The sequence below is a fragment of the Nuphar pumila genome, chromosome 2 (genome assembly GCF_984573655.1).
Source record: "Nuphar pumila chromosome 2, dmNupPumi1.hap1.1, whole genome shotgun sequence".
Classification (NCBI taxonomy): Eukaryota; Viridiplantae; Streptophyta; class Magnoliopsida; order Nymphaeales; family Nymphaeaceae; genus Nuphar; species Nuphar pumila.
In genome coordinates, this window is record NC_143250.1 from 36,600,590 (window position 1) to 36,610,917 (window position 10,328).

Genomic DNA, 10,328 nt, shown 5'->3' on the forward strand with positions numbered 1-10,328 from the left:
AGTATGGTTTGTGCCTGGTTCGTGTAATTCTTATAGGTTCTGAGTATAGTTTCTCTTGTTGTAGGTCAGATTGGATTTGGGTCAAAACCCGGTGCTAGCATCTCAAATAAGATCTGAGTTTGGTCCCACTTGAGTGGGAACCAAACCCGATCCTTTGATACCCCTAATTGCATCTCTAGCCCGTCATGAGCCAGGTCCTTTCATAACTACAACTATGACAAGACCGGGAACAAATGTCCAAAATTCAAGTCTAAAAGCCATGGAAAATGTGTCCAGGCTACAAGGGATCCACACACTTGGTAAGGTCGGCTAGCTTAAGGCTTCCAAGTTGAAGGGTTTGCATCCATTGTTACAAGGCCTAAGTCAAATGAGAAACTATCTATTTCAATGGGCAAGTGGGGAGTACGGTGGTCTTGTAACTTTTACTTAGATGGAGTCCAATTGTTAAATACGATCAAATGAAACCGTGATGTAGTTCTAGTCGGACTGCTTTCTAACCAAGATCTATTTCAGTTCAAGCCACATATGCAATGGGTCGGATCCACATCTAACCGTGGGTCATATCCAACCCATTGAGAGCATATAGGGGTTGTCATTTTAGCACTTGTTTAGGGTACCAAGGGTCGGATGGGATGATAAAACCATGGGGTGGAGGGAGGCTTGGCTTGGAGAATGGCTTGAGCCTACGGCTCCATATGAGCCAAAGTGTGCATTAAAGACCCCCAACTACACCATCACGAGATGTTCCTTTTTTTCTCTCTCTCTCTCTCTATCGTTTTTTTGTCCTTAACGCTTTCATCAATCGACATCTTCCCACCTGCCTATTCTTGTTTCCCACGACTCTTACTCTAAACAGGCAACATCCGGGTCGGGTCCTGTTAGAATTGCATCAAGCTGGGCTTTGGTGTAGCCCTAAGACTCAAGGACTCCACTAAAGGATAAAGTCAAAAGTCAATCACTGAACTTCTACGCAGTATAAGAGGTTTTTTTTGTTTTTTCTGACAGGCAAGCTGGGGTTAGACAGACCCCGCACCAGTCACACAATGTACCATTGGGTTTTGAGCACCAACAGCTCCTACCAGACAAGAGGAGCCCCACCCCCCTTAATGGCGACATGAGGTATAAATGCTTTTTTTTTTTCATGTTTTTAATTGTTTTTCATAAAACTAACCTTACACATGTTATCTCCATGTTTTACTTAGCGGGAATCGACTCTTGGATTGTCCAAATATGTTACATAAGCAGAATTTTATAAGAGTTAAAAAATCGATGGCCTACAGTGTATGATGTTTTTGAGGGTTATAAATTTGTGTTTTTTTATCGAAAAAAAAAAACATAATCCAAAAAGCGGATTCCTACTGTCATGAATATGCTAAGTCCAGTTATGAGGTTGAATTGGATCAAAACAACTTGTGCATGGAGATTCAGACGTTTTTTGCAAGTAATGGTGTCATCAGCAAATGTTTTTCCATTAAAATATTGTCTTTGTCCATTTTATTGGAACTTTGATGAGGTTGAAGCCAGGGCTGGTAAATGGCCCAAACAGCTCGTGGCTCGGGTTAGCTCATCACAAACTCACTCATGATCGGCTCAATACATTTAGTGAGCTGAGCCTTGAGCAGCTCGTTTAGCTTAATTGAGTTGAGCCTGAACACATGGTGTTCCGTTGGGCTCAGCTCAAGTGAGTTCGTTATATATATATATATATATATTAACTGTCATACATAAAAGAGATGTACGTAAAAATTGGGATAATATTGGCTACAGTTTGAGGGTAAAGAATCTCTTAGTGAAAAAATGTAATAATTTTATTTTTTAAGTTTTTTTACACATGACCCTCCAGATGTGATCTGCATATTAAGTTCAGTAGAAACTGACTTTTGGATCATGTTTTTCTAAACATATATATCAGATTTTACAAAGGTTGAAAAATCAACAGTCGACAATGTACCAAATTTTCAAACCTCAAAAAACATATTTTTATGTCCAAAAACTATGATTCAAGAGTTGATTTCTACTATTTGGACCATGCTCAACACATCCAGGAGGTCAGATTTTGTCAAAACAACATCCGCCTATGCGTTCTAACTAGGGATTCCTTACCCATAAGGATCCAACTTTCATGAGACTAAAATGGCTTCAAGCATGGTCACAAATATATCTGCAGTAAAAAAAACCTAAAAAAAATCATTGCATTTTCAAAATAACACATTTTTAAAAATTAAAACTGTTTAAAAATTTTCCTTTCAAGAAAACCTCATTTCCAAGATTTGTTGCATTAGATCGGATGAGTAGGTGGATCTTGTATGATTCAGTAATCTAACCAAGTATCTTTCAAAGGTACTCAGGCTACTTATAACCCGAAAAAAACTGCAGCTGGTACAAAGACACCTGATCGCACTGGCTCAGCTTGTGGTCATCATGCGAGCAGTTGCGTAAAACTGTGAGGCTAGTACCCTGCCCTCAGGGCTTAAATTTGACACGTGTTACATTCTAGGTGGTCAAGAAACTTGAAATGTACGTACTCGGTCCAATTACTGGATCTGCTCTCACCTCTAGAATCAGGCTGCATGATGCATGGTCTGGTTTTACTTGTTCGTAGTTTCCTCATAATTACATAACGATATGGGTGTCAATGAGTCGGGTTTGACCCTGGCCCAAACCGTATGGGGGTCAGAGTTTGGAGATAAAGAACAAGGTCCGGTTAGAAAATGGGTCAGATCCAAATGAAGAGTTTTGCTTTCAACTTCATGCATGGTTTAATGATTTGGATTACCGTATTAAGCCTTAAACAGTCTATTAAATCACATACAATAAGGGGTAGGCTCGGTTTTACGCTGCTAGGATAGTGATTATAATAAGTACGGCACACAGAGCCAGCACGACTAGCACTATGATCCCAGGGGCAGTTTTTTCGTATAAATATATATAAAAAAACAGCATAACGGCAATCTTTATCCTTGACAATTAGACGGTGTAAAAATTGAAGCGGGACAGATTTGACCCATCATTTGAGGCAGTTCTCCCCATGGCTGAGATTTTGCAATGAATAGTGAGTGAAATAGGTGGCAGATGTGGCTAGGGATAGCAGTGGACTGGGGCAGGTGTCGGGGACAAGGTCCCAACCCCCTGCCCCATCCCAAAATTTTGCCTTCCATCCCCACAACGGTTTTGATTTTGACCTCCATTCCCAGTTCATTTCCCATTTCATGTCCTCCGATCCAAACAGGGTGAGGTGGGACCCTGTATATTCAGTCCTTCGTCCTTCGGCCACTGTTACTTTAACACTAATGGACAGTAGAGTGTTATGTTTTGATGAAACTTGATAAATGAAAACCCCTCAACGGTTCTGCTCATCTGGTAGGGGCGAGTTGTGAATATCACCAAGTTGACAGAATATCAGAAGTTCGAAACCCACGGGTGGCATCCCTTGCTGCAATTAGGTTTGTGCCAAGGTATTGAAGACCTAACCAGATATGGGTTCTGAACTTCTGATCCATGTCCAACCTGGACAAGAGTCAAACCTTAGTTAAGCATCATAAGGTAGTCAAATCTATTGGTTGGGAGTGTATGAACAGGGGGGCGTTTGCATGCCACGGGGCACCCCTTACGTGGAAATGCCTGCCACAGAAACAAAATCAGACCCTCCCCCAACGGGAACCACCTCTAGAGTGTATTTTGGCATGCCCATCGAGGTTTTTTCGCAGAAACAGCGGTTTTCCACTGTGGGCCCCATGGAAATGCACGCTCATCCATGTGTTTCCGCGGAAAACACTCATTTTCCGTGACTGGTCCGAAGCAGGTGGTTCCAGTTAAAACTCAGCCTCGCAGGAAGCCAAGCCTATGGGGCAGAATAGGATTCAAATATTTGGGACTGATCCATAACCTTGTTGGACCCACTAGGCTTGCATTATTAGATTGGAACAGGGTCAAGTCTGACCCAGTCACAGCCCAATTTGCTGATGCATTTAGTGAAATGTCATGAATACAACAAGCTCATGTATGTCATACATAGCTTTACGGCCCATTTGATTGCACGGACAAGGCTGTGTAAAACAGTCCTGTTTGCACACTTCTAACTGGGTGCAAAGGTGTCCAAGACAAGCTGTGTTTTTGTTTCAGGGTTATACTTTTTTTGTCTCATGTGTTCCAGAAACCACTGCTACAGGGAGAGGGGTGGAACACCGCGGGACAACAAAAAAGGTGTCTCATCGGGTGTGCGAGACTCTCACACCGGGCACACAGGGTATGAACAGTAGCTGCCTGTGGATGCTGCTGTCTACGCAATCAAACGCCCCCATATCAACAATTCAGAACTTATTTCACTAAGAGACCTCCATAAATCACAGCTAAAAAATTTTAAAAATGTTTTTTTTTCCCTTGAATAGGACAAGCAAAACTGAATTCTCATTGGCCATCACCGAGTGGGTGTGAACCCAGCAGGCCCGATTGCACGCTTCAGCCCATAAAAACCCCTTACAAGGACGGGAACATCCTCTGGGCCTGGGCCTGTTACTGCATACAAAACTCTAATGTTGGCAAGGCATTTTAAGATAAAATTGTCTTATAAAACCATGTTTTGTGAAGGGTATTTTTCAATAAGAAAAAAGGTCTCTAGACTCTACGCACTCAAACCCTAGAAATTTGCTTTTATTTTGACATCAAAACATGACAAAAAAGCATATATATAAAGGAAATTGATACCTAAAGAATACAACACCTACTCAATGAAACATGCTATTGGATTTTCATGAATTTCTGGTGTTTTTTCAAAATTATTACAGTACTGATGGGATCTACATGCTTGTTTTTATAGGATCACTTCTTAGCACATTTGATTTGGATGCATGGATAGGTTTTTATAAGGTTTCAAAAATCAACAGCTTATCATTTTCATAAATTTTTGAGGCTTCAAATACCATTTTTTTCATTTCAAATGCATGATCTAAGTATCAATTTTTAGTAAATCAATTATGCTGAACACATCTATGGGGTCGAAATTTAAAAAAAAAAATACGGAAAATCCACTATCATGTTTCATTTAGAAAGTTTTGTATTTTGTAGGTTTTCATTTCACACACACACACATATATATATATATATATATATATATATATATATATATATATATATATATATATACATATATATATATATCATTTCCTAAACAGTTTATATATTAAACCGTCTTAAACATTTTAAAAGACAGGTGGCACATGTTTTTTTTTGCATAATCCTAACTTGTAACTTGTAGATGCATTCATCGATGCTTCTAAACTAAATTGTGCTTCGGATCAAATCAATCGATTCGATGAGAAACCGTGCTTACATAATATGTTTTGTCGATTTTCGATTACTCTAAATAAATATCTAAACATGAAGAATGCCTAATCTAATACATGTTTTATATTAAGTATCTATCCTTTTGACTAATAATAGTTTGTCTCAAGGTAAAAGTACTTCCCTGTTCTCTTTTTTTGTGCGCTATATTGGGGTTGAGCCTACAGTAATTGATAGGAATGTGTCAAATACTTCATGGCACCACCAATTAATGCATTGAATTTTAAATTATTGCAACCTACTAAATTGGAAAATTATGGATATAATTTAATGCAATGCAGAAAACTTTGTAATATATATATATATATATATATATATATATATATATATATATATATATATATATATATATATATATATATATATATATATATATAGAGAGAGAGAGAGAGAGAGAGAGAGAGAGAGAGAGAGAGGTATCGTCCGTTGGGGATTACCTTTTTTTTTTGACGATTTTTACATTTAGCGACCGACAGCTACTAAATCGTCAAAAAACGCAAAAAACAGGCGCGCCGTAGATCGCTTATGCAATAAAAAGCGATCTACGGCACTCCTTTGACCGATGGATCATCACACTTTAGTGTCTCATGATACGACCATCTCTCTCTTTCACTATCTAAATATATACATGCAGCTTCCACTTGTGAACCCTTAACACCACTGAGCAGAAGGGGACTCTATCATGATTTTTGCTTCTATCAATGCTGGAGTAGTTCTGGAAAGATATGGATACAACCTTCCCATCTTCCAACTACATGAATACGACATTCTGTAGCTTCCACTTTAATTTTCAAAACCAGGAAGGGTAAAGATGTGTGACCCATTAGAGCTCCACACAGGTGACTAGGTGGGTGGGCCGTCTTAAGGCAGTCAAGTTGAAGAATGTTGCGAGTTTGATACCCAAGATATTCATTTCTTATTGCAAATAGAGATGCACAACAAACCGAGCTGGCACGGGTTCATTTGTAAATGAGCTGAGCTTGTACATTGCTCTGAGGCTGGGATGAGCAAACGAGCCAAGCTTGATAGGCCTACTGAGCTTGATGAGGCTGAATAGGCCTGATAATGCTTGCTAGCCTTTTTCAGGCTTTTCGGACCTGCTCTTTTAACCCCTTCTTGCTAGGGTTTTTTTCTGATCACCCTACATTCTCGTTTCGCTCCGACGACGAAAACATGATCGTCAGCCATTTTTCTTGCATAGAAAAAGAGCCCTCAATTCCACATCAATGGAGTTCAAAACCCTAAGGATTGTGCACAAGGATCCAACCCTAGGGATCCTCCATCTCCTCCTCCACAACCCTTCTCGAAAAAACGTGTGCCCTAATCCTCGACTTCTTTGATGAGTACCACACCCCCTCCTCCCCCCTCGACTAGAACCCCTCTGCCTGTGTTGTCATCATCGCCTCCAATTCGGATCACTTCTGCTCCGGCATCGACATCTCTGCCTTGTCCACCATCCTCCAGAGGATGGCTTGGCACGACGGAGGATGAAGGGTGTGTTGGACATTATGGGTTATGGGTCCAACCCACTGTGTGACCCGGTTTGACACCCATTAGTGGGTCACGTTAATGGCCGCGTAATGGGGATAGTGGGTGAGAGTTACGTGAATGTGGAGAAACCACATTCACGTAACTGCCTAATCTCCCATTACATAAGGGGTTAGGGTCTGTGAGGATGATGAGACATTCATAGCATTTACCCTGCCAAATTCAGTTCCGCATTCGGATACAGCGGAACAGGGTCCTGCTCACCATCGACCTAAGGCCTGGGCTCATTGTGGGCATGACCGACTGAGGAGAATGCCGGATTTTCTACACGCACTATGGAGAATTCAGGTACGCTTCCTGTCAATGTTTGTTTTTCAAGATTCACCAACATTGGGTTATGGGCCCACAATGCACGCATTCAGCTCCACGTAGTCGTGTAGAAACTTTCGGCGTATTGCAGCGTCTGTGGCTGTCAGACGACTGTAACAGATTGAGCCTAACTCATTTGTATTCAGAATACAATCGTTGTCGCCATGGGGCGACAACATTTTTTCGGCATCACATCCACGAAAAAACTCTGCCACGAAAAACCAGTACGCGGCGATGGTCATCGTGAGGCGACAAACATTCCGGGCAGCAGATCAGATCCTTATAAAAGAAAAGAAAGGAGGATCGACGTATACCTGTGGGCGTTGGGCTGTAGGGAGGATCTGCCGTTGCCGGGATGGTCCCTGGAGCCGTCGCCTATGGTCGTTGGGTTGCAGAGGGGTTTACCCTTGCTGGTGTGCTTTCGCCTGAAGATGTGGCTGACAGATGGCGAAAGGGGTTTAAAAACCCCCTTTTCTCTGTTTTTCGAATTCAGTCGTCGGGCAGGGTTTTCGGTTGAAGGATTTTGCTGGAGAGTTGCAGGTAGCAGCAACGGCCTTGTCGGCGCCAGGGGTTGCCCAACCTCATCGTCGGTTTACAGGTTACTCCGGCGACAATAAAAAAAAATCATAACCCTTACCTGTTGCCGGGGGGGGATCGTCGGGGTTGATCACTGCGAGGCGATTTGTCGGCATGGGCAGCCGTCGATCGCCGATAGCCTTGTTGGCGCCGCTGGGGTGTCGCCGGGGGTCTTTAGGGCATCCGAAAATGGCTGTTGCCGCCATTTGGATCTGTTGGAGCCGGGAGACTGTCGCCGGATAGACGTCGTCGTGGGGCAACTTCAGTCGTCGGTGGAATGTCTCCGGTCGCTGGCAGGCGGCGTCGATCGCCGTTCAGCGACGTGGGTCGTTGTGGAGCCAAAAATGGCTGAAACCGTTTTGGTTTCCCTAAAAACCATAAACAGAAAAACCATGGGGTTTTCTGTTTTTGTGTTAAAAAGGGGTACTGGATCGGATCCGGCAGGTGATCCGATGACAGAACCGATCCAAACTCATTTGGGGTGGATCAGTTCTGCGGTTTATTCTTGGATCTGACCCGGACCCATAATGGTTTTGGGTCTGGGTCTGATCTAGAAAGAATCGGGTCTCTCTCTGACCGGGTCCGACCCGGGTCCATTTAGGACCGGGTCCGATCCAAATCCATTAAGAGTCGGGTCCGACCCGTGTCCTTTTGGACCGGGTCTAACCCGAGTTCTGTTTTGGACCGGGTCTGTTTCGGACCGGGTCTAACCCGGGTTCTGTTCGGACCGGGTCCGACCCGTATCAAGTATGGGTCGAGTCAGACCCAGATCCCATTTGAACTGGGTCAGATCCATGTTAAGCAGGATTCGAACACTATTAAGACTGAATCAGATCAGAAACCTGATCTGACCCCTTCCAGAACTAGTTCGGAGCCGTTTTTGACCGGTTCTTTCCAGTTTTTCACCGGTTCCGAGATGTTGAGACCCTGTTTTCATAAATATAAAAAGATACATGGATTTTAGGATACAGTTATAGAGTTTTATGAACTTTTGTACATATTAAGTATTGGTTTATAAGGTTTAGAACCGGTTCAGACCCTTAGATGACCGGTTCAGGGTAGTTTCAGACCGGTTCAGAGTGTTTTTAGACCGGTTCCTACTAAAGAACCCTAGGTTTTACCCATACGAGCATGCTTTTGTTGTTTTTCATGCTTTATAAAGTATTTATTTTGAATAATGCATGACTTATGCATGTTAATTCATGTATTTTGCATTGGTTAAGTTGTGCATGATGATTTTAAGCATGAATTGTAACTAAATTCATGACAATTAGTTTATGTATATTAGTTGAAGCATGAACTTATATCATGTCATGAATATACATGCATTAAAATGTGTGCATGGGTATGCTTCATAATACGAATAAGTTTTTTCGGAAAAAGATCTTGATTGACCGATTCATGTAATCACCAAAGTGATCTGAGTCGTGTTAATTAAGGATTCTTTGGACCGTATTAAGATTTGTAATTATGATTATGTGTAAATTTATGAAACATCGATTCTACCCAAAGGTAGGTCGTTGTGTTCCAAATTTACACAGGGTGTGATAGTAGATGTGTATTCCAGCCCATGAAGCATGTTTGTACTCAAGGTACAATATTGAATTGCCTCTAGATTCATGATCTACTAGTTTCACCAACTGAAGGCAATTCTTTGAGAATTGAAGAGACAGAGCAACTATGAGTATTATCATTTTCACCAAAGTGGAACAATAATGGCTCAACTATGTTTGTCTCAGAAAAGGTGAAAATAAAGGGTCTCACTTTTACCTTTTCAACACGAGTCTCGTCTGAGCAATAATAGTAATGTTTTTTCATTTTCGTTCCTTGTTTTATCAGGTTCCTTTCATATCGATGGTTTAAGTAATATCCCTATCTTAGACGGATCAAATTTTTCTGATTAAAAAGAAATCATGTTATTTAATTTGGGCTATACGGATTTAGATCTGGCTCTTAGAATTGACGAACCTTTCGCTCTTACAGAGCAGAGTACAGCCGATCATAAGGTTGCCTTTGAGAAGTGGGAGCGCACGAACAAACTTAGCCTGTTGCTTTTGCAATATCGAGTGGCTAAGAATATTCGAGGCGCCATTTCTCATTGTAGGAATGTTAAGGAATTTCTGGGGGCCATTGAGGCTCAGTTCGCCACTTCTAATAAGGCAAGGGCCAGTACGCTCATGTCCAAATTAGTGCCTATGAAATATGTTGGTGACAGTCACATCCGATAGCACATTTTGAAAATGAGGAATATTGTGACTAAACTGAATGACATGAAGTTCGCCATCTCTGACTCCTTCTTAGTCCATCTGATCTTAACCTCGTTACCTACTAAGTATGGACCCTTTAAAATCTCTTACAATACACATAATGATGAGTGGTCTTTTAATGACCTCTTGGCCAAGTGTGTTGAGGAAGAGGAGAGATTGAAGGGTGAGAGGGTGCCAAGTGCACATATGGCCTCTCATAAGGATAAACAGAGGTCGAGGTCAAAGAAAAACTCATTCAAAAGGAAGAATCAGAAGAGAGCCACTGAGGAGAGCTCAAACTCTCAGGCG